The sequence below is a fragment of the Schistocerca piceifrons genome, chromosome 5 (genome assembly GCF_021461385.2).
Source record: "Schistocerca piceifrons isolate TAMUIC-IGC-003096 chromosome 5, iqSchPice1.1, whole genome shotgun sequence".
Lineage (NCBI taxonomy): Eukaryota > Metazoa > Arthropoda > Insecta > Orthoptera > Acrididae > Schistocerca > Schistocerca piceifrons.
In genome coordinates, this window is record NC_060142.1 from 96,388,283 (window position 1) to 96,413,077 (window position 24,795).

Below are 24,795 nucleotides of genomic sequence, written 5' to 3' on the forward strand. Positions count from 1 at the left end.
GCAGATTCAGACACAGATTTCGCCTTCCGGAACTCATACACTCCATATTTACAGTCGTGGTATTCAGAGCAAAACGAGCAAGAGCATCGCGGGACGATAAACCGCCGACTGTATAAACCTTAAACGCTGATCACCTGCGCATCCAAACATGTAGTACATTTCATGCCAATCTGCTTTCTTGTGTGTGTTGCTTTCATTGTCGTTGTATTCAGGAAGACCACACATACACACATACCGTTGTGTCTGCTACTGTGGGTGCACCGACACGAGAAAGGAAGCAGAGAAGTTGCGATGGCCGATGGCAGGAATCCAAAATTATCTGTACGAAACACTTTCAGATTAATGGAACTTTTTACGTCTTCCTGTGCCTCCTACAGAGAAGTACTCTGCGAGTAGTAACAGTGAGTAGAGTGCAAGCTAAGTAACGTCTTCCTATTAATCAGTACTGATGCCTTCTAAGTCTGCGACCGAACTAGGCCTAACAGCGATGGGTGGCTGTTTGTCAGCGTTTACCAGAGGCGCCGAACTCTGTGTTCCTGGAGGTGCGGCGCTGCCCGCCATTTCCAATGGCGCGCGGGTCAGCGCCTTCTTGATGCCATTTCGCGGCGCGGCGCTGACGGGTGGGCAGGCGATGCTTTAGGACTGCACATATACAGCATATTTCTATTCTCTTCTAATTTAAAATTTATCATGTAAGTGTTTGAATTCACTTGCAGTATAAAAGTGTGACGGAAAGATAAATTTTCAGTACCAACAAATACCATGTGGAAGAAGAATATACTAACATCTTGTATGGATATCGCTCAGGAAACACTTTGAGATCAGGTAAGTGCCCATCTTGCTTTCTACTGCGGCGTGTTCTTTGTTCTACATCTACATCTACATCTACATCTACATTTACATTTACATTTATACTCCGCAAGCCACCCAACGGTGTGTGGCGGGGGGCACTTTACGTGCCACTGTCATTACCTCCTTTTCCTGTTCCAGTCGCGTATGGTTCGCGGGAAGAACGACTGCAGGAAAGCCTCCGTGAGCTCTCGAATCTCTCCAATTTTACATTCGTTATCTCCTCGGGAGTTATAAGTAGGAGGAAGCAACACATTCGATACCTCTTCCAATAACGCACCCTCTCGAGACCTGGACAGCAAGCTACACTGCGATGCAGAGTGCCTCTCTTGCAGAGTCTGCCACTTGAGTTTGCTAAATATCGCCCTAACGCTATCGCGCTTACCAAATAACCCTGTGACGAAACGCACCGCTCTTCTTTGGATCTTCTCTATCTCCTCTGTCAACCCGACTTGTGCGGATCCCACACTGATGATCAATACTGAAGTACGGGTCGAACGAGTGTTTTGTAAGCCACCTCCTTTGTTTGTGGACTCAGCCTGGCACCCGCCTTACCAACAATTAATTTTATATGATCATTCCACTTCAAATCGTTCCGTACGCATACTCCCAGATATTTTACAGAAGTAACTGCTACCAGTGTTTTTTCCGCTATCATATGCCTATTTAAATCATCCCCTTTCTAAAGAACATACTTCGGATTTCGAACGAATCATGTTAGCAACATAGAATAAGTTTCTTGCTTTGTGGTAGTACATTGTGTGTTTCTTGTGATAAAGCATTTCCTGACAACTATTCGTAATATAAATATATTACGTTATAAGAATGACCTCCACCATTTATTTCATGAGCTTGTATTGAAAAATTAGATGAATTGCTTCTTTACTTTTAAATCTGCTAAAAAGTGGATAATAAAGTATTTTTAGTGGCAGTTGACACATTTTGTAAGGAAATATGAGGAATCAGTCTCCATGGGTATAAGATGTCACCTAGAACACATGTGAGCTATCGCCGTCACAGCGAGCGATCTTCATTCAGGGAAACAATGTAGTGCGATCCAGACCGACTTGTCACGCAACTGAGGGGGCGACAAGTGGAGGGAAGAAGGAGCGTCACGTGATTGAAAAGGCCAAAATTACCTGTCAGGAGACAAGTGAGGCCATTCGCAGACAAAGGCAGAGCGGCCGATCGAGAACTCGTGGTCTCTGGAACCTAATAACGTATTTTGGATTTTTGTAGTTAAATTTGTTGATAAGTGCAGAAGACCGATGAACCACAGAAAGAGAATAGCATGGATGCAGTATTTCTACTCCGTACAGGAATATCAACGATGTCGGTGGAACGTCCCAAGCATTTTGGTGCAAGGGACCAACGGTCTCCGGTGGCACATTACAGAGTAAAGTAAAGTGAATTAAAGTAAACACTACTTGCATATTGGGCCTCAGGCATGTTCAGACTGGCTGGCTGCTGCCGCCAAGATAGTAGAAGTAGTAATCTACGCTGATCAGACAACATTATGACCATGTACCTAATAGCCAATATGTTAATGTCAGGCATGGATAACAGCCGCGACGCATCGTGACGTAGAAGCAATGAGGCCTTGGTAGGTCGCTGGAGCGAGTGGGCACCACGTCCGCACTGCCATGTCAAGCAATTTCCCTAAATTCTGTGAAGGGGAGCGATGAGCTGTGACGCCACGTTCAATCACATCCTAGATGTCTTCTATCGGATTTAGATCTGGCGAGTTGGGGGGCCAGCACATAAACTGGAAGTAGCCACTGTGTTCTTCCAATCACTCCATCACATTCCTAGCTTTGCAACATGGCGCATTATCTTGCTGAAAAATGCCACTACCGTCGGGAAAAGTGATCTTCATGAAGGCGTGTATGTGGTCTGTAAACAGTGTACGATACTCTTTGTAATATATCCGCCGTCCGCAGATAGGAAAATCTCAGTGTGAGTTATAGCGTTTTTATTTAAACTAAAGTCTTTCTTCAAAATTTACAAAGCAATATTCGTGAGGTAGGACTGATCCTCCAAGCTTCCCCATAACTAAACCAGAGATTCTTCCAAACATAAACTGTCTGTAGTAACCATACAACATCACCAAACCAAACCCGGGGCGTCTCGTGAAGAGCGGCGCGGAGTCCACGTTGCAGTCACCTCAGTCCGAGGACGAGTAGAGGCCCTGCGAGGATGGCTCCGGTACGCTGGCGGCGGTGGACGATGACGTGGCGGCGGCTATGATCACACCAGTGGGCTCGCTCGGCGTGAACTGCCTCTCCAGGCTCCGGCGCCAGCCTAAATACTGCTTGGCGCATGGATATGGCTGGCTCTATTTGCAGTCACGTGTCGAGCGGAAGGAAAGAGGTCCGCGGCTGTAGCGACCTCTTGCGGCGTCGTGGACGCCTCCTGGTGGTCTCTGGGAAGCGTCTGTGTTTCCGGGACGACCGACCAGGCTGACCTCTACTCAGTCCGGGGCCCGCTGTACCGGTCTGCTTCGCGGGAAGCGAGAGTTGCAGGCGCTTAGTCTGACCGTCATGGTGCCTTGCACGGTGTCCAAAATACTATTTCCACTGGGCCTACGGATACCAACGTGAACGTTCCGAAGAGCATTATGGAACCGCCACCACCTTGTCTCCGTCCCGTAGTACAGGTGTCGCGGAGCTGTTCCCCTGCAAGACGACGGATTCGCGCTCTCGTATCGGCATGATGATGAAGGCATCGGGATTCATCAGACCATGCAACGCTCTGCTACTGCGCCAACGCCCAGTGCCGATTGCCACGTGCCGATTGCCACGTGCCGATTTCATGGTATAAACATTGGCACATGGATGGTTCGTCGGCTGTGGAGACCCATCGTTAGGAGCGATCGACGCACTTTGTATTCAGAGATATTTCTGTTGTTCCCAGCATTGAAGTCTGATCTTTGATCCGCCACTGTTCGCCGCCTGTACTGTTTTACCAGCCCGCCCAGTCTACGACTTCTATAATAAGGGGGTGGCAACCCAATCCCACGACTTCTGGACATTTTCTCCTAGGTTTCGCCATGTGTTGAAGACACTCTCTCCACAGCACTCCTCCATACCCGAAATGCTCTTGCCTAGCCTCAGGGAAATTCAGATAGATCACGCAACTTCCCCATTCTACACACGGATCTCACGCTCACTGATACTACATGCAAAGTGCGTGTGAATGAACTTCTATAATAAGGGGGTGTCTGATTAGTAATCATTCATCGCCAGGTGACGCTGCTATCGCCTGGACGGGTTTATATCAATAGTAGGTCAGTCGTCCCACCATCATATACTGATCACCCAGAAAACTATGACATGTGGTCAACGTGTCGCCAATCATTCTAGCCGTCACTGCGAGTAGTCAGTACTACTACTTCTTTATTCACGCGGCACCTAATTTGAACTCTCAGTCGCTGAGCTGACCCCACAACAGACCACCTTAGCTCAGAAAAAAATCTGTGGTGGTACCGAGAATTAAATCCGAATCCTTCGGCACAAAGGCAGACACGATAACCATTTTTTAAAAAGAAAAGGTTTCTTAGTTTTTAAGATATTTCTCTTAGTTCGTAATCTTTTATATTTGGTTTATAATTTGGAACTCTTTATGATGTTACATGTCATCCTTGCACAGGGGTCTTTCTAAGTTTTTCTCAATCATTCCAATTCTAGTATACGTACTGCCGAAGTGAGCGTAACTTCTCGGCAACAGAGGCGGTTGTTACAGAGTAATAATGCAACGGTAATTTATTCAGTGTTTTTTTTTATCGCCATCGCCTATATTTATGCGAAAACACCACCACAACAGTGAAGAAGCCTGTAAGAAGCAATAACCAAACAGAAATACACACGACACAGAATAACGCAACATCATTCAGATGTAAAAGTACTGTGATGTGGTTGCTGTCTGTGAGGCAACAGGACACATTGCGTCATTTACCGCTGTTCCATTGAATTCAGTGGAGCCATACGCGAGGTGCAAACCGGCCTAGTCTTCATCAGTGAATCTATCCACAACATTTCTGTCCCTCACTTCTCATGTTCAAGTAACACTGTCCGAAAACAAAAAGTCTAGACAGAACCGAACAATACTGAATGTAAACTTCAGAGCAACTAGTTATAGAGGGCATTACTCTTTCAAAAGTATGTACACTTAGTAAATTGAACAAGACACAACATGTACTGCAGAAATTTGCACTGTTGTGCATCATTTTTCGTTATAATGCAGCTAAAAAGCTGATGGTGTAACCGATCAAACGAAATGCAAGAACACTGTAACGAGTTGCCGGAGATCATTGCTCCCTTACACCTAAATAATCTGAAGATATCCCTGAAAAACCTCTGAGTTCGTTGATGGAGTTCCGATTAACACACAACAGCACAGTACAGATACGAACTAGCTTAGAAAAAGATAAATGAGGCAGATCAAAATCAAAACGGCGTGGTGGGTTAACGACAGTTTGTGTGATACACTGGCCAACCTGACTGGCTTTTCTACACTTGCTGAGGAAGGTTCTGGACTGGTCCTACATTTTTACCTCAGAAAATATGTTTGAACTTCGTGACTCAAACAGTGAGAGCGCAAATATACAAAGAACCAGTTCACAGACATATGGCAGCCGCTACTTCTTGTGGGGGTGACGGTGTGTTTGGCATAATGCGTCGTAGGGCTATGCTGCAAACCCCGGTAACAAATACAGTAAGAAACCATCCTAAACGATCATGCAAATGAATTAAAACAATTTTAATAGATACTCTGCCGCAACAGAAATGTCTTAATGTTAATATGGGTGGTCCAATTAACGTGAAACTGATAGGTACCACACTCTCACGTAGAAATATTATTGGGAGCTACGATCTTCTAGTGGTGAATAGTCATTACTGTAGCGGTTCGGGGTTTAGAGACACTATATATTGGGTGTCAGTGACAGAGGGGAGCAAAAGTCATCATTTTGGCAGGGATGGCGGGAAGGAAGCGACACTTTGAGCCAAGGAAAGAGCCCACTCAACTGCCCACAGTGGGTGAGGTGTGAGTGAAACTTTGGTGGTTCCACTAAAAGTCATTTACCGAGCCTTAAGACCCTTTCAACAAACAGAATACATTTTGTTTTAACTCGCTCAATTCCTCGCGCAGTGGCGAAGCGGCGAAGTTAGTAATTCTCAGACACAGCTATTGACTGCGTAACTTGGTGGCTGCTGCGTTTCCGTGATATTCCTTCATTTAACGAACGCCATGGGATTGCAAAAATGCGCACTGAGATCTACAAGCTGGGTAGCTGACTTTATTCCCTTCAGGAGCCAAGAATACAGCTTTAAATTAGCAGCGTCTGCAGACAGACGTTCGCACATCTTACCAAACACGCAGAGTGCCTATAAGGAAGGCGGTGACAGCAGTGATTGGAGAATATGATTTCTGCCCACTCTTTGTACTTAATACTCAAATACAGACACATCTTGTGGTAGCGAGGCACATCTCATCAGAGATCTCATAAAAAAGTCTCTCACCTGTCCTAAACTCTGCAGAAGTATAACACGAAGCATGCTCGGCAGGTTAGAACATGGTAAGCTCGCTCTTTGAAAATCTTAAGTCTAGAATACTCTATCATTAGGGTTTTGAAGCGTCCTTCTGAGTCAGGGCCAGCGACAGCGTGACAAACTTCACAAGTTGGGCGAGCGTGATGGCCGAGGTTGCGTCGGTATCGCCTTTGCTCATTCCTTCCCGGAAGTACTTAGTATAGCCCATAATTTTATTTAGTATTGCGGTGTCGTATGGCAGTCATCCCTCGGCACAAATCTTTGAAGGATAAACAGCGCTGACAACACGATTCTGCCGAAATTAACTGTTTGCCCCTTTAGTGCAAATATGCAATGGACATATGAACGCCTTCTACACGACGAACGATATACGGATGTATCGTCACAAGCTTACATTGGGAATGGGAATACCAGAAGAGAGGTATTAGAATTCTCATTCACTTTATGTTAGCAGTACCCGTCGCTTATGAGACTGCATACGTTGCGAGGAAACGATATTACAGTACCATGCAGAAAGAATTTAAATATTATGTTGACAATGTAAGGGCGAAACATTACTACGAACGACAGATGGGACTCATTATTCAGTACAAAAAGAAACACTTTATGCTAAATTTGCAAGCATGCAGTATGTAATGATATTGATGTTATGAACAGTAAAATTTCTGATGTCGCAATCCTTATCCCAGTGTAAGTTTTCTTAACCAAAGCAGTAACGTATAAAATTTCCGCACTCTTCGCTCAGTTCCATAAGAAAATAAACTCGCTATTGTTGAACTTGTGAAATAGTACAGAAACGAAAATTAGAACATCCAGAATGAACTCGACGGCACACTGCCCACAATAACTCATTAAAAGGTGAAGAGAAATGTATTCCCGTCAAATAGGAAAGAAGTTAAACAAGGAAATAGCGTTAAGAAGAGATACATTTTGACGAATGCAGTCCAGCTCCCTAACTTCACTGCCATTGAAGAAAACGCGAGATCTGAAGAATTCATTGTGGTCCGGTAAGAATTTCAAACAGACAATGTTCGTAAAACGTTTAGGAAAGTATGTCTCATATTTATATCTATTTTCGAGCTGCCACGCGGGGTAGCCGTTCCGTCTGAAGCGTCCTTTCACGGTTCGCGCGGCACCGTCCGTCGGAGGTTCGAATGCTACCTCGGGCTTTGTGTGTGTGTGTGTGTGTGTGTGTGTGTGTGTGTGTGTGAGAGAGAGAGAGAGAGAGAGAGAGAGAGAGAGAGAGAGAGAGAGAGAGAGAGAGAGAGAGAGGTTGAGAGGTTGAGAGGTTGAGAGGTTGAGAGGTTGAGAGGTTGAGAGGTTGAGAGGTTGAGAGGTTGAGAGGTTGAGAGGTTGGGGGGGGGGAGAGTGAGTTAATGAGTAGGAATTCTGTACTCCAAAGATCAAAGATTTTGGAGAAGACATTAGCTGGCATGGCTACGCACTGAACGGTTTTGCCTACGCAGGGCCAAGAGAAGCAACACCTGTGTTAAATGTAAATCTGCCCATAAAGGGCCTCTTTCCAGAGTGCTATGTCTTTCGTAGAAAACTAGATATGTAGCTGGGTACCGGCCATCGGGAGGGGGGAGGGGAGGGCGGTCGAAGAGGAGACATGTTGAGGTGCCCAGTGAATTGCCCACTGAAACCAACTCAGGGTCCTTGTTTAGAAAAGACGGCAGAGTTGTAAATTTCTTCTGGCCTAATCTTTCTCTCAACTTTTGGAAGCCTACACAGTAGTAGAGAGAGAGAGAGAGAGAGAGAGAGAGAGAGAGAGAGAGAGAGAGAGAGAGAGAGAGAGAGAGAGAAATCAGTGGAACGAAAACACCTGCTGACGACGCTGGTCCAGGTCTGCAATTAATGAGCAGTGTAACGTAATCAAGGGAATTTGGAAGCCTCCACTATCAGATTTCAGAAGATTATACTCACTTACGGTTCATAATAAATATTTAATCAAGAAACGAGTTAATTCATACATCTTTTAAATTTAGCTAAAAATGAAGACTCAAAACTATCAAAACTATATGTAAGTCGTTCTCCATTGTCTGACGGCAATGCCTTAAGCTCTGGAGCGCCCCCTCTCTACCCCACGTAGCTCCTGGCTGCTTAGCCCTCATCATCACTTACAGTGACTAGGCCTGCACAGCGGGGGTCAGGCGCCATCGCCATCATCCAGATGGGTAACAATACATTGTTTTAGAGTATTGGCTACTTTTACATCATTGACTTCTCTATGCAATACAGCACTTTTAATTAGGGTCATCATCACAGTTTGCACTGTAATAACAAAAGTAAAAGGCTGCGATCAAGACTGTTTATAAATAATTAAAGGGAGAAGAAAATGGCCACAACATTCTCTATCTGGGCTAACTGACGACTGAAGCCACACATTTCAATAATATGAGTTTGCCAAATCATGATAACCAGCGGGCCTTGTACCTCGTGTTAAAACGCTAGGAAAAAAAGAGTAATGAAACAATACCTCAAGAAGCTCCTACAAACCTGTGTCTGTCTCACGCTATGCATTCAAGAGAACGCGCTGGATTCTAGGTGTCAGAACGCTTTTAATCCAGTTCTAACAGTGGCGACACACTCAATACGAAAATATTTGCTGTCGATGTTGCACTGAACTGACAGACTTATACAATTCATTTTATTATCCCCATCTATCATTTGTTTTGTGTCCATAACTTGCAGGTCAGAGCCCTACAAGAATCAGGCATTTTGGAACTTCGGAAAACATTTCGGTTCTTCTCCCAAGTTTCTACGAAAACGTACATATATCAACGTGCCAAATGTAGGTACGAGTCTAGTCTCCCCGTTTTTAATATCTCTTAAAAGTTTCCTGTCTTACCACAGAAATCGTCCTCAGAGGCAATAGCAATCGATTTGTTCTGTTTCTGGGAAACTTATCAGCTTGCTCAGTTCTCGTTTACGGTGCGATTTATCTTAATGACGTAAGGCAGAAAGGAGCAACATCGATTCCCGAAAATGGGTGGCAGCCTGCCCTTGAATAATAGATCGGTTCGCGATGCGGAACCTCGCAACGTGGCTGACTCTTGCTTTACTGGACACGCGCCTTGCAAGCCGTTGCTCACATACTTAGCAGATGCGCCAGTGTGCTGTGAAAACAAGTCGCCCTCACCGCTGGAAGGTATAAGGCGCCAGTCGATGCTTCACTGCAACGCTGTCTGATAATGCACTCGCTATTAATTGAGGCACATTTTCGACAATCATTACTGTAGAGTTTTCTTCTTTCAACTCACTTCTCTCTCCACGATCTTTCATTGAAATGAGGCACATGGTTGGTGAAGTGTTGGCAGAAGAGCCAACACCGTGTTGCTAGAGGAGGCCGAAATGCACGCGTTTAAGCTCACGCAGGCTGGCGTGAGGTCTGGAACATTACAAGGATATAAAAACTTAGAAAAACGGACGCAGTTGCTGTAATACTTAACTTTAATCCATAATTGTAGAACATCGCTCTTGATGATACAGAATTATAATCTCAATATAAACTGGTAATGGCACCTTGCTAGGTCGTAGCAAATTACGTAGCTGAAGGCTATGCTAACTATCGTCTCGGCAAATGAGAGCGTATTTGATGTGAATCTTCAGGTTTTCGCGGCGCAAAGACTGCTCCATTAAGTTTCGGGAATGCAGCCGCATAAATTCTGCTTCTTCTTCTTCTAATATTTCGGCTGTATACCTTTCAGCCATCTTCAGAGAGAGCCGTACGACTGACGCTCCAGCGCTCGCTCCATCCTTTTAAACTCGCGGACCGCGCCACTGCGCATGCGGCCACAGATCGGACAAACAAATCGTACAGTCCAAGAGAGGTGTACGGAACATCGCAGGTACACTCCGCTCTTACAACCCAGTAAATCGGCTGTGGCAGAGCATTGTATTGATTCTGGTCACTCTATGGTATATGAAAATGTCGAAATTCTGACTTCTGTTTCATCTTTCTGGGACTCCGTAGTAAAAGAGGCCATTGAAATCCGCTTGGCGAAGAATTTAATTAATAAAGACAGCGGTTTCACATTAGATAAATCATGGAATCCGGCACTTTCAATATTGAACTTACAAAGACGTCGCTACAGTTCAGCTCCCAGTAATATATCGACCTCCCAGCATGGATCGAATGCGCAGCCACAGACTTAACTCATGCATATGTTACGTCTTTGCCGCCGATCAACATCACTGGCGCCTTGTTTATCTGTGGCCGCATGCGCAGTGGCGCGGTCCGCGAGTTTAAAAGGATGGAGCGAGCGCTGGAGCGTCAGTCGTACGGCTCTCTCTGAAGATGGCTGAAAGGTATACAGCCGAAATATTAGAAGAAGCAGAATTTATGCGGCTGCATTCCCGAAACTTAATGGAGAGCGTATTTGTTAGTGTAGCATCGCTAGCAAAGTCGGCTGTACAACTGGGGCCGAGTGCTAGGAAGTCTCTCTAGACCTGCCGTGTGGCGGCGCTCGGTCTGCAATCACTGACAGTGACGACACGCGGGTCCGACGTATACCAACGGACCGCGGCCGATTTAAAGGCTACCACCTAGCAAGTGTGGTGTCTGGCGGTGACACCACAATTGGTATCCTGTGTAGTGTGACCACCTCGAATTCTCGGGTGGAATTCATGTGTGTCTGACGTCAGTTCAGCACTGCAAATTCTAAAAAAAATGGCTCTTAACACTATGGTACTTAACATCTTAGGTGTAAGTAGTAATTTCTAGGGGACTGATGACCTAACTAACCTAAGGACATCACACACATCCATGCTCGAGGCAGGATTCGAACCTGCGACCGTAGCAGTCCCGCGGTTCCGGACTGAAGCGCCTAGAACCGCACGGCCACTGCGACAGGCACTGCAAATTCTGTTTTCAGCCAAGAAAATAATTGAGTACAAAATACCTATTTCTGTTCCTACTGATCTAGAAGCTGAAACTGCGTAGCTAGCATCTGGAGATTCGTAGTTATGGCACCACAGCAACTTGCTTAACGAATTTAATACAAACAAATTATTGAAACTAACGGCCGTGTTTTTCATCTTCATGTTCATTTGTTGTTCTTATGTTATATACATACTACATCAAAATAATTAAAGTTGAAATGCACTCACATCAGTCAGTCATAACAGTGCAACGCCACTTCAGGACGAAGTTCAACAAAGATCCACCAACTGCTAACTCCATTCGGCGATGGTATGCGCAGTTTAAAGCTTCTGGATGCCTCTGTAAGGGGAAATCAACGGGTCGGCCTGCAGTGAGCGAAGAAACGGTTGAACGCGTGCGGGCAAGTTTCACGCGTAGCCCGCAGAAGTCTACGAATAAAGCAAGCAGGGAGCTATTTTCATCTTTCAACAGGATGGTGCTCCACCGCACTTCAATCATGATGTTCGGCATTTCTTAAACAGGAGATTGGAAAACCGATGGATCGCTCGTGGTGGAGATCATGATCAGCAATTCATGCCATGGCCTCCACGCTCTCCCGACTTAACCCTATGCGATTTCTTTCGGTGGGGTTATGTGAAAGATTCAGTGTTTAAACCTCCTCTACCAAGAAACGTGCCAGAACTGCAAGCTCGCATCAACGATGCTTTCGAACTCAATGATGGGGGACATGCTGCGCTGAGTGTGGGAGGAACTTGATTATCGGCTTGATGTCTGCCGAATCACTAAAGGGGCACATATCGAACATTTGTGAATGCCTAAAAAAACTGAGTTTTTGTATGTGTGTGCAAAGCATTGTGAAAATATCTCAAATAATAAAGTTATTGTAGAGCTGTGAAATCGCTTCAATCATTTGTAATAACCCTGTACATTTGAACTTCTTTTTGCAGGTCACTGGTTTTGGTTCACAGTTAGATTCAATATTATATAGATGTTGCTAATTTTAATGTAATATCTATATTCTTTCGAAATTATTATATGCTGTGTAAATGTAATATAGCGTTCCCATGCTGTTTTGCCAGTTGAAGGAACTTTGTTGTTGACACCTGTGAAGGCAACATTATATCGGTGATTAAATTGTAATTGTGTCTTTTTTATCATGACTGCTGAAGTCTTAAATATTGTTTCAGCGTTAAAAAATTCGAACAAATATTAGTACTAATATCACGATTGAATTTAGCGTGTTTCAGAATTTCCGTTTGTGACGCAAGTTGCTTCAGTTTTATCCTAACAACAGTTTTGACAACCTGTAACGCATAGCGTTTACTCGGTGCTGTAAGGTTCTTATATTTCTTTGAAAATTACTTCAAAATCCACGTAACTTATTGAGATATCAAAAAGTAAAGTTCAGTGTTATTTTACATTGTGCGTCATTCGTATTCTTCAATAGTCTGTCTTGCGTAAACGATAGTCATTGTTGAATTCAATAAGAATGAAATTACTTCTTCATACTTGATTAAGATATTTTATTCATACTTGAAAGGTTTCTGAAGAACAGTAATTACTTTCTCCTCCTATGCCAACTCTCGAAAATAGAAATATCGGAATACTGTCTTTGCGAAACTGAAGAAGAATAAATACAGAATTTTATACACTGAAATGCCTGCAAATAAAACTTGAAGTGTAATACCCGATAAACAGCACAACATTATTGTAGTATAAGGCGCACGACTTAAGACGTCACGCCCCTTAATGCCGTCCTCCCGTGAAGCATGCTGAAATTAGTTACCAAGGACTTTGGTATATGCTTAGTAACGAGTTTGAACACTGCCGCTGGAGATGGCTGGAGTCGCAAGACACACAGTACATCACATAAAACGTGCTACTCAATCTTTCAATGTTACACATATAAAAATTTGATTTGGGATTCGTTTAAAGTCATAAACCACTTACTAACGGATTTCACTTTTTTGAGCTCTGGGGAGAGCCTCTAGGCTCGGCAGTGCCTGTTGTTCGTTTTAATAGGCGCAGTGATAGGGGAGCAGTGTTTGTACAATGGTAAAAGTAAAAACAACCACATTTGTTCCCTTGTCCACTGGCTAGCCATGTTGTCTGGCTGACCTCTCGTAATTCAGTACAGTGTATACCATAGACAAGGACATTAGCCTATGTCCTGCCACGTTGGTAAAATCGAACAAACTCATCCCGGAAACTTATACTTCGTTCTAGAATATTCGATGTTATAAGTAAATATTACATTAACAAGACATTCACTTTAATCTTTTCTGTAAGACTGGTGTATTCTGCCTTCTGAGCATGCTCTCTTAGCCCCACAGTCGACAGATGTTATATGTTAAATGTTTCTGAGACGCCAAGGTCCCTTCCTCCACCTCCCATTAATCCGAAAGAAACTAAAAGTAATTTTGAAAAAATAATAATAATATTCTGTGCTAAGTTCCGATGGGACCAAACTGCTGAGGTCATCAGTCCCTAGGGTTACACGCTACTTACGCCAAGGACAACACACACGTTCAAGCCCGAGGGAGGACTCGAACCTCCGACGGGGAGAGCCGCACCAACAGTTACAAGTTGCCTTAGACCGCACGGCTACCCTGCGTTTCTAACTAAATGTAGAAACTTGCAATGCAGTGGTAACTTTGATATTCTTATTGAGAATCCTCAGATTACGGAGTCCACTTACTCCAACATCAAATAATTCCTTAATGTCTCCAACGTAGAAAGGTTTTCTGTGCTCATTAATGATTTCAATGGATAAATGATGATGTAACAACTTTGATTGATGGGCGCAATATAGGCTGAAGATTCGAGTGAGGCTACATGTTTCATCAAGGAAGTGCAGTTGATAAGCACAAGAGCTAGACATGCTTCTTGTTCACCATGCAGATTCCTCTGCTCAGCAAGTAATCAAAGAAGCAATAAGAAGGAGTAAAAAAGCAATGGACAGTATTGATACAAATAATGACAAAAGTAAGTATTGAAAGACGTAGTTGCTAGTAATGTAACATGGAAGTCTTCTCCATGTCAAAACAGACTAGCCGGCCGAAGTGGTCGTGTGGTTAAAGGCGCTGCAGTCTGGAACCGCAAGACCGCTACGGTCGCAGGTTCGAATCCTGCCTCGGGCATGGATGTTTGTGATGTCGTTAGGTTAGTTAGGTTTAACTAGTTCTAAGTTCTAGGGGACTAATGACCCCAGCAGTTGAGTCCCATAGTGTTCAGAGCCATTTGAACCATTTGAAAACAGACTACAGGCATAGAATTTTGACTCTTGAGAAACATCATTCACCATAATTTTTAACGTTGGAAATGTGAACAAATATTTTTGGCTGTTGTTTATTGTTTATTCATTTGCTTGTTTAGTTTATTTATCGTGTGATAATAACAAATTTTATTATTTCTAATTTACAGGATATAACTTCACATAGATGTATTTCTCACTTGTGTTTTAAGTGACTTCCATTAAAAAAGCGGCAAAATTAAATATCACAAAATACACAACTGGATACCTTTGTTATTATGATGGATTGTTAAGTTTATATTAACAACTTCATTTGGCGTCACCGTCAGAAAATCGTTTGCAATCTGAGGGCATACTAGGGACATCCAGTGTAGCATGGCATGATACCATCAGCACACCTGGCACGGTTTGTTCTGATCCTGTGAAGGACTCACAATGGCTGATGCGGTAATTCGACACTGGATGTTTTAGTTATGTAGGACATTTTGCAGAACTTCACTTAGCATTCATTTATTTATTGCTTTGGAATCACTAGGTCAGATTTCCAGCTGGTCTTTACAGGTATCAGTGAAAAGCATGGATTGTAGAGCGCAGCCTATTCCTTCGTAGTTTTTGGTAGTTGTAGAATCTTACTGTAGCCGGTGACAACAGCTGTGGATCTCCGTATTGGTAAAGTTGTGATATGGCTCCAAGGTGGTAGCCAGTGGTTTGGAGCGACTTTGTATCTAACTGGGCGCAAGATTAATCACCAAATTTTTTGTGAGATGTGGCACAATTATTGAATTTTTACTGTTCGTCATAGCTCTTACTATCTGAGAGAATTTACAAGTAACCTGAGCCAGTGTGGTGGATACTGCATTCAATCGAAAGTGTGCTGTATACCCAGCTTCCTCGTCTTAAAACATTGGCACATGCTGAACATTGTCGTATTTCAGTCAACAGCCATGGGAGATGCAAAGTAGACCTCCGGCCTAACTTATTCCATTCAGGGCGTGATATTTGACGAAGAAGTGGAAATACAATTAGGAGAAAACAAGTGGCGCCAGATGTTTGCCTTCTCTAGCATATAGTAAAGGTTATGTTGTGCATCGTTATCAGAAGAATCGTTGCTTCGCGTTTGAATCAACATAGGATCAAGTGCCATCCGTGCGACTGGCATCGTGCCACGCAGTCACTACACGTGGGGCCAACTTAGCATTCATTCATTCATTCATTCATTTATTCAGTTATTCAGTTTTAGGTGGTATCGACCAATTCACCAGCTATATTTTATTAATACATCTACATACAACGTGTTTTTTAAATTTACTTGTTACATAAACTTATACATTAGGCAACATAAATAGCTGTAAACATTCAAAAAGTTATTACCTAAAAGACGTAGACATCAACATTTAGATACCTACGATATGTCGTTGTATCACATCAATTCTACTTGAAGAGGACAAACAAAATTATACCGCATGTTGAACCAGTTGACGTTTCCGGTATCTACATCTGTTTGCTGTGTTCGATAATTAGTGCACGTGGTCTTGCGTAGCGTTCTCGCTTCCCGCGCACAGGGTCCCGGGTTCGATTCCCGCGCGGGGTTAGGGATTTTCTCTACCTCGAGATGACTGGGTGTTGTGTGTCTTTCATCATCATTTCATCCTCATTCACTCGCAAGTCGCCGTAGTGGCGTTAAAGAACTTGCGGAGCGGCGGCCGAACCGCCCCGCGAGGGGTCTCCCGGCCACCAATGCCATACGCTCATTATTAATATTAACGTCCACTAATAATAAGTGATTTAAATCGGATTCTTTTTCACTGTGACGACTATAAAATTACAGATTACTCAATGTGCTGAGAGGACTCGAGTAACAGTCATGTCCTAACCGATTTCGTATTGTGGAGCTCTAATACCGTTTACCCATTCTGACTCCATCATACCACGGTTTGCTCTTGCTCTTCACTTCTGGGCGAGTACGAGAAAAGCTCTTCCTTTGTTATCCTCGGTCACTATCCATCCCCTGCTCCATTCCTCATGTGTTCTTTGCACTCCGATTCTAAGACTTCGTACGGAAAATACGCCAACGTTTTGAAATATGCCCCGAAAAATACTTACACTAGGATATCTGTCGATTATCGTTTCCAGTGCTGCCTGCATGCCCTTTGATTCGTACTGCAAGAAAACGCTTCACTGCTGTAAACTTCGTATGTACCAGATTTACTATGTCCTGCGCACAACAAGGCGTGGTCGCATTCCGATATGTTGTTTCTATCCTCCAGATAATCTTCAGACAGCAGCATCTTCACAACAATGATGCTAGTAAGCTCATCTGCGTCACACGTTTCGTAGAAAAGAACGAATTTGAGTAGATATTTGCATTATTATAACGTACGCGCAACGAACACTGCATATGTTTTACTGACACATTCCGGGCAGCCGATTAAGATTTTATTTGTTGAAATCATCGACATGATTGGCGATAAACATCGACCTATTAAGCATTGTGTGATTTGTGAGATGGTAGTAATTTAGTATGAGTAATTACATTATAGCTTGAAGGGTTTCCTCCAGAAAGCGAAGTATACCTCGCGTGATAACTACACATAACAAGTTGATCGCAGAACAATATGTTAAGTAGACTTTAGTCTCACGGCGACCCCGTAAGTCCTTCAGATTATGCTTCAACTATTTCTAGAAACCATTGGTGGCTGTACCATTACCCTCTAGAGCCAAGACCACAGTAGAGACAGTAGGTGGTCACAAATGAAAGTACCGCAGATTGTGAACCCATTTTTTGGGTGGAAATAGTGCAAGTGGTTGTTTCTTGAGGCTCGCAGTGAATTGTGACAATTCACTAAAGAAAATTGAGATTTTCAAATACACAAAACAATAGATACTTTGTACCAAATTTATCAACGCACTTACAGGTATACCAACAGGTCAATCAAGAATTCCTCCTTACATGCGACACACAACCAACTATGCTGTCTTTATACGGGTGATCGTTCAACACATCTGAAAGAGCCACTAGTGGATTTTAGGCTCATGAAGTATCTAGCATATTGTGGAAATTTCTAAATCCCTTGCAACACTACTTTTTTCCGTTAGGCTCTGTGGAGCCTCTCGAAGACCAAGAGGTGTGGTGACACAATAGTCTTCATACGGATTAAATCTGTTGCGTCACAAAAAGAAGCGTCGTCAGGAGAATGCAATGAACATTCTGCAGCGTTCGGATTGTAATAATGACACTAGTAATTATAGCATGGGTAGGTGAAAGGCGCATATTAGGGTCCGACGTAATTAATGAGCAATAATCTGAAACGGACTGAAGAGCCTACAACTACCACTGTGAAAACCTGACATTACTGTTATATTTCTTAAGTAAAGAGTTTAAATGGATGTAGTGTTACTATAAGCGTACAGCAAACTTTTTTGTAGTCTGATAGGAGCAAGTTTTTTTTTAGGTTATGATCACTTTCCTGCCACGCAAATTAATGTAATGAGAGTCAACTTTCCTTTCACGTTTCGTTTGTGTAGCTTAACACCGGCCGGATCGAATACGCACGGCGGATTAACGACAGTTGATCTGGCACACAGGTAGCATGAGTGTGGCTTTTAGGCGGTTACGTACGTCATAGAGGTAAACGCTGGTTTGGATCCAAATCTCCTCCTCAGAAAATACAATTAGCGAACTGTTATAGTACGCTAACGTGCAGATAAAAGTTTGACCAGAGAGAAGGGAGGGAAGTCCGTGAAGCGTGTAGACACTCTACCTGTCGTCAGTCTTGACAGTGAGATAAATTTGCCAATTCATGTATAAGAAGACCCGCACGGCGGACTAAACAATAGGAAATTGGGAAATGAGTGTTTCCTTTCATGCCGTTTTTCTGGTTCTGAATGGGAATTAAGGAAATGTTTACTATCTTTTATGGACCCAAAAATGGAATTAAAAAACGATATTCTGAACAAACATTGTTTAGAATTCACCCCTGAAACGGTTTTTCCGAATACGCAGCGGAAATATTTGTTATTCGTGGTTGGTGCGTGAAAAATGCCGATTTCAGGCAGGTGCATTTTTTATTCAGTCTTTTTCGGGAATTTCGACTTTGTAGCCGCGAAAAATTTTTCTATGTGCTTGCCCATACTAAAAGTGATAAAGTGATCAAGGAGCTTACGACGTGTTACGGCTTGGCAATCCGACGGCACTCCAATTCGATGGAACATATGAAGAAGGCAATTTGGGCAACGTATTTCCGCAAGTGTTCGACGGATGACCACCCACAACACCAAATTTGTCCGGCCGGGGAAACTAATTGGTACAGGTGCCGCAGTGCAGAGGTTACCGGACATCTGCACGAGTATCAACACGACCAGCCGCTCTCCAAATAAGTTCAAAAAGTGATTCATCCGATTTACGAGGCCCTTTTGGAGGATAAGTTATTGTACCTGCGCTTGGTAGGAAGCATGCGTTCAAACTTTCGTTTGAATTTTGTGTGTGTTTGGAAGTTAGCCCCCAAGCATTTGCATTCTGGTGCGAAGACTGTGGAGATTTCTTCGTTGGAGCTGCTCGCTGCCAGGAAAGTCGCATATTCAGCAATTCTGAAGACCATGACAACGATGGACGTCACCGTCGAACCGTATTCGACGCAGGTCGCCAAGCATTCAGAACCACCGGATTCAAGCGGCCGAAAACCGCCTGTCACCGGCTGTACGAGCGGCTCTGGAGCGGCGCAGGATGGCCCAGATCGAGGAGAACGCCTTCTACAAGGAAGAGGAAGGACTAGTTTATGGCCGGCCGGTGTGGCCGTGCGGTTCTAGACGCTTCAGTTGGTCGCAGGTTCGACTCCTGCCTCGGGCACGGATGTGTGTGATATCCTTAGGTTAGTTAGGTTTAAGTAGTTCTAAGTTCTAGGGGACTGATGACCTCAGATGTTGAGTCCTATAGTGCTCAGAGCCGTTTGAACTAGTTTATGGACCCGGAATAGCAGATAGAACGTAAGTTGCATAATATTGCATTTATATGTAGTCCCAACTTCAAACGCGTTTTTCTCGAAATGACTTTTTATCGCACGGTATGGTGACTTCAAATCTACTGAACCGATTGGCATGATTCTTTGCTTCCGACGAAGCTAACTAAATTGTCTAGAAGTTGTACCACTTTCATTCCGATCCAAAAAATATATTTTTACTTGGCCGACGGAGTCGAAAAATCGATGAAAAAACCCTATTTTTTTCAAATGACCGCCATTTCGTTTCCTATGGTCCAAATAACTTAAGCGAGGTACAACTCGTAAAGAATCTTATATACTTTGCTAACGTCAACTCAGTTTTGATTTCACTCGAGCCGGTTGACCTGCGACATACCGCGCGTGGAAGTCCACATCGAAATTTTGTTTCGTTCCGACGGAACTTCCGCCTTTGCTCGTAGACATTTCCGGTCGAAAAAATTCCGGTTTGTAGAGGACATAAATAAATATTTTGTCCACATTTGACATCGATATCTGTAACATGTTCTTTGAGAATTTTCTCGGGATGTTTTTTTCGGGCCAAAGATAAATTATGCTAGTGAATGTGTAAAGTACGCACCTATCAAACAAGTAAAATCATAACGTTCGAGAAATATTCAATTGCACCACTGTACCGGAAATGTTTGGTAAAAAGTACAGGTGCAAGCTGGCACCTACAGCAATGGTTACTTTAAGGTTCTGGAAGATTTATTATGATAACTGTGACCTCAACAGAAACACTGCTGTTTCCCATACCAATCACAGATGATGTAATCGATGCTTCAGAAATAAACCGCTTTCTGTTGTATATGATCTTTCCTCTCTATTTACAGGAACACGACCGGGTTCGTGGTATCAGCTCACATCTTCAGTTGTACGTACGCCAGCAAAACATGAAACCCTTGATACGGGTAGGTGGGTGTCTCAACCTCCTACAAATAAAATATTGCTTTTTATGGATAATAGCATTGCATTTTGAGGAGCTTGAGAGTTCCTGCTACCTGTATCATGAGTTTAATGTTTTACCAATTTGTATGCACCTGACGGCGTGATTTGTTACCACGAAAACAGTCGTGCTGCTGTACATAAAAAGAAAAGTTCAAATATATAGCTGAAACCAATTTATTTCTGAAACAGAGTTATGAGATTTGATGTACTCTATTATACAAAACAAATGTGGCACCAAATATTGATCACACAGCTTAAATCGCCCTTTAATATCGTAATATTAGATATAATACAGGAAAACTGGTAGTAACTAACTGTCAACGACAGCAGCTTACAAACGAAGTCCGTAACATTAATACGTGAACAAACGCGGTAGTCTAGTAACGGCATCAGCGAAAACGAAAGCGTATCGACCAGCGCGCTCATCATTTATCATGGGAGTTAATCCATTAAAGTAGCCATGCCAGCCGCCGGAACAGAACGCATTACGAAAGTGAATGGTGTAACAGCGGCTGTAGCTCGCCCACTACACAGCGCGATGCGCGGCTGTCCGATGCAGCGAGACCGACCACGGCGGGCCGTCGCGTCGTCACCAGAGAGCTACCGATCAGCTCGCGGCAATCGACAGGCGCCAAGAGAACGGATTTGGCAGACGCTCAGATGCAACTGGTACCAACTACGCGGAACTGTGAGAGAAATACGATTCGACGAAACCCATAACAATTCTTGCTGCTTGTGGCTTTTGTAAATTACAATCGATAAGTTCAGCAACTTGACCTTTTTTTTTTTTTTTAAGGCAGCGTTTTTCTTTTTCAATAACAAGGAAAGTTGTAGAAACACGCCTACCAACTTTCGTTTATGTTGCACATGTGAAAGGTGATGTCCATTAAAATTTTGCAACCTTTTTTGTCGCCGTGCTAGACAGTGTATCTACACCTGGAGTTACGGTCTAGGATGCGATTTAGTATGCAAATTTGAAATCAGAGTCCGTGGGAAACCACAAGTGTGCTCATGCTGTCAGTCAGTCTGGTGATTGGACTTGCTGTGCTGCCATTCACAAACAGCATTAAAGGGGGTGGTTTCCAACCGGAGAAAGGCCATCCACGTATCGCTGTTGAAACCCGACATGCTGTACAGTGTGAAGACACCTTGCCTTGTCGCAAACGTGCTAGAGTGAAGACATATCTGGTGACCGAGCAGGCCCTCACCAGATGAAAACTCCAGAGTCTTCCACAAACAGCATACCTGTGTTGACAGTGGGATGGAGTTCCATGATTGTTGCATTCGGTCAAACAGCCATCAGGCACCTGTGCGACATGTTATGCCGGAGCCAAGGTAGCCCCTGAGGGCCGGCAAACCATATTACACCACAGAGGACGGCGTTGTTTATGTCCAAGGCGTACCAACAGCACCATATTAAACACCGGTTATTTACATATAAGATAATCGAAACAAACGTTCCGAGCACTACTTCCTGCACGGGGAGCTCGAGCTACGGCATGCAGGAAGTATCACTACACCAAAACCTGACTGGCTGGAGACAGCTATTTAGGGGGCTAGAACCAGCCCAGAAGTTCGGTTCACTCCAGATGCCGACCTCGTGTACTTCGACCGCTGAAGATTACGTCTTCGTCTTGTTGTTGAGTCATCAACCTTGTGAACTTATATAAATAAAAGTTGTTTGTGAAAAAATTGCTAATTGTCAGTCACAACAAGACACAATGCATGCACGATTGCAAGCTTGTATTTAATAACCGTAGTAACCGCCAGAACTTTAACGTACGAGCATTTCACATGCTTACATTAACCTGTCATCTTGCAGTGTTCGAGTCCTCCCTCGAGCATGGGTGTGATGACCTTAGCAGTTAAGTACCGTAAGGTTTCACAGACATTTGAACATTTCTTGCAGTGTTAATCACTAAAATATGTTACCCAAACAAATGTATTTCCGAAATTCCACTACTCTCCATTAATTATTTTTTGGTGTCGCGATTGTTTTCCTGTCACTATTAAGCTACTGTTCACAGTTTTTAGATCAAGCTGCCACCGTATCCACGGCAGTGATGTCGCTTATGCGCCAGGAATGAAATCAAACTGTGATGAGTATTGGAAGTGCGACCTTAGTGTGCCAGCGCTGTTGATCTACAGAGACTACTCCATTTTGAATTTTGTCACATAAGTGCTCAAGCAGTTCTCCGAAATGTTTTAGAGATGCGAGAAAGTTGTGCTAAGTTTGTTCCCCATACCTAGACTCCCGAACAAAAACCACTTGTGGATACCTTCTGCAGTGCTATTTTTCTCAAGGTAACACCTAACCGCATTATAGCAGAAATTGAAAATACCGATTCAATTGTGAGCTGCTTTCTATTTGAAACACGACCTGTTTCGGACTCTCATACGCCCATCATCAGGTGTTACAACTTTGTGCTGTGACCTCGGGTACTCTGTGCTCGCTGGTGATACACAGCGCCCTGTAATCGTCCACCGCGGCACTCGCGGGCGCAGCACGAAGTTATAACACCTGATGATGGTTATATATGAGTCCGAACCCAGTTCTGTTTTAAACATCTACATATATATTCCGCTAGCCACCAAGCGGTGTGTGGCGGAGGAAAACAAAAAGAACCTTACAACTGAAGTGGTATTTTCAGTCCTGTTATAAAGCTCAGTTGCGGATGTTTCTCCGACTGCACTGTTTGATCACTCGTGATGACTTTACTAGCAAAACGAATTTATCACAGAATGAAGACTCAACACTTTGTAATACAAAATATGGGCGCAAAGTCCCATGAATGATCAACGTTATGACCACGCAAGTGATATTCACACCAGTGTGATACTCTAAGAAATATCCTCGTTTTGGATGTTGCCCAGTTAGAGTTGCATATGGTTGTATGAACGTTGTGCTCAAGTAGAGGGAGACACCTGCAGAAGAACTGAAGCATTAAAGTGACCACCTTAATGCCGCCCTATTTCTTATTACATTAGACTCGTGAACGTACTCTCTTAAAAGTTGAAATAGTCGAGCTGTTATTTGCTGCGTTTTTTTTGTGTAACACTCATCTGTTTGCAAATTACGTACAATTTAATTTCCCTCGTTAAATCTAACAGTAACTATATTCTAGTTCCAATTGCTATGACCGAACTGTAAGTGTACCTCTGTTTTCTGAATTTGAGTGGACTCAATACGAAAGCTACATATCTAGTACAACAGGCTGTGTAAGTGTGTAACTTTTTAACGGACAAAAAGTCGATCTTTACCAGCAAATGACGTTAGAATCATCAGATAGGAGGATACATGCTAAGGAAGCTTCTGCGAACCGAAGGAAGCGTGACTGTAGTATCAGGTATGCAATGGTTTCTCAACTAGACAGTTCTCAACAGAAAGTTTGGTTGTAATAAATGTGGTCACCGTTCTGATTTTATGAACTATATCACATCAGCACACGTCGTACTCTGAGATTGCTACAAACACTCACGTCGACCTTTGAGAGACTTGGACCAGGCCGTTGAGGAAGACGGTTATCACAATACTCCATTATAACAAAATGTTTTATTTTTCATCTGTTCAACTAACACGTTCTCATGACACGGCTATATTAGGAATGTCTGAACGCAAGTTTGAGTTTTCCGTCGTCGGCTGATACTCGTATCCGAGTTTTCATTTCTCTCCTGAGATTTCCTTTGTCACGGTTCAGGCGTGGAAGTGTCGTTGATGGCTTAGCAATCCAATCCTAGCGTGGAACAGGCGGCCACAGACATTACAGCTGATGGAAGGTGGAGGACGTGGCTGAGCCTGGAGGAGTTTACGTCTCTGGCGTTTGTCATTCTCCATTCTTCGACGTTCCAGCTCAAAGTTTTGAGGAGCATTTGAGGTAACTGAGCGCCAGCGACTTCGGTCTTCTGCTATTGTGGACCAGTTACTCGGATCGATGTTCAAGTTTTTCAGATTTTTCTTGTACTGATCCTTATAACGTTTGAGAGGGGCACCTCGTGGCCTTTTACCTGTGCTCACATCGCTGTACAGCATTTGGCGTGGAAGTCTGTCATTTTTCATCCGCTGGACATGTCCGACCCATCTGAGTTGATGCCCAATGATAAAAGCTTCCATGCTATGCATTTTTGCTTTCTCTAGAACTGCCGTGTTGGATATGAAGTCATCCCATTTCAGGTTCATGATGTATCTTAGCTTCTGTTGGTTGAAGCGTTCTAGTTTCTTCAGATCGCAGCGATATAACGTCCAGGCTTCGCAACCATATAGCAGGGTGGAAATGACTACAGCTTTGTACACCATCAGTTTGGTGTACAGTGTTAGGT

The 24,795-nt window shown here is 43.5% G+C and overlaps 1 protein-coding gene and 1 non-coding gene across 2 annotated transcripts in view; one reads left to right on the forward strand and one right to left on the reverse strand.

The window, feature by feature from the left end:
* The window catches only part of LOC124798761 (coiled-coil domain-containing protein 177-like), a 143,146-nt gene that overhangs the window by 91,423 nt on the left and 26,928 nt on the right, over nucleotides 1-24,795 (forward strand). The window lies entirely within an intron of this gene.
* On the reverse strand, nucleotides 4,453-4,557 carry LOC124799739. The gene has a single exon (XR_007017080.1). It is a non-coding gene; the product is annotated as a U6 spliceosomal RNA (small nuclear RNA).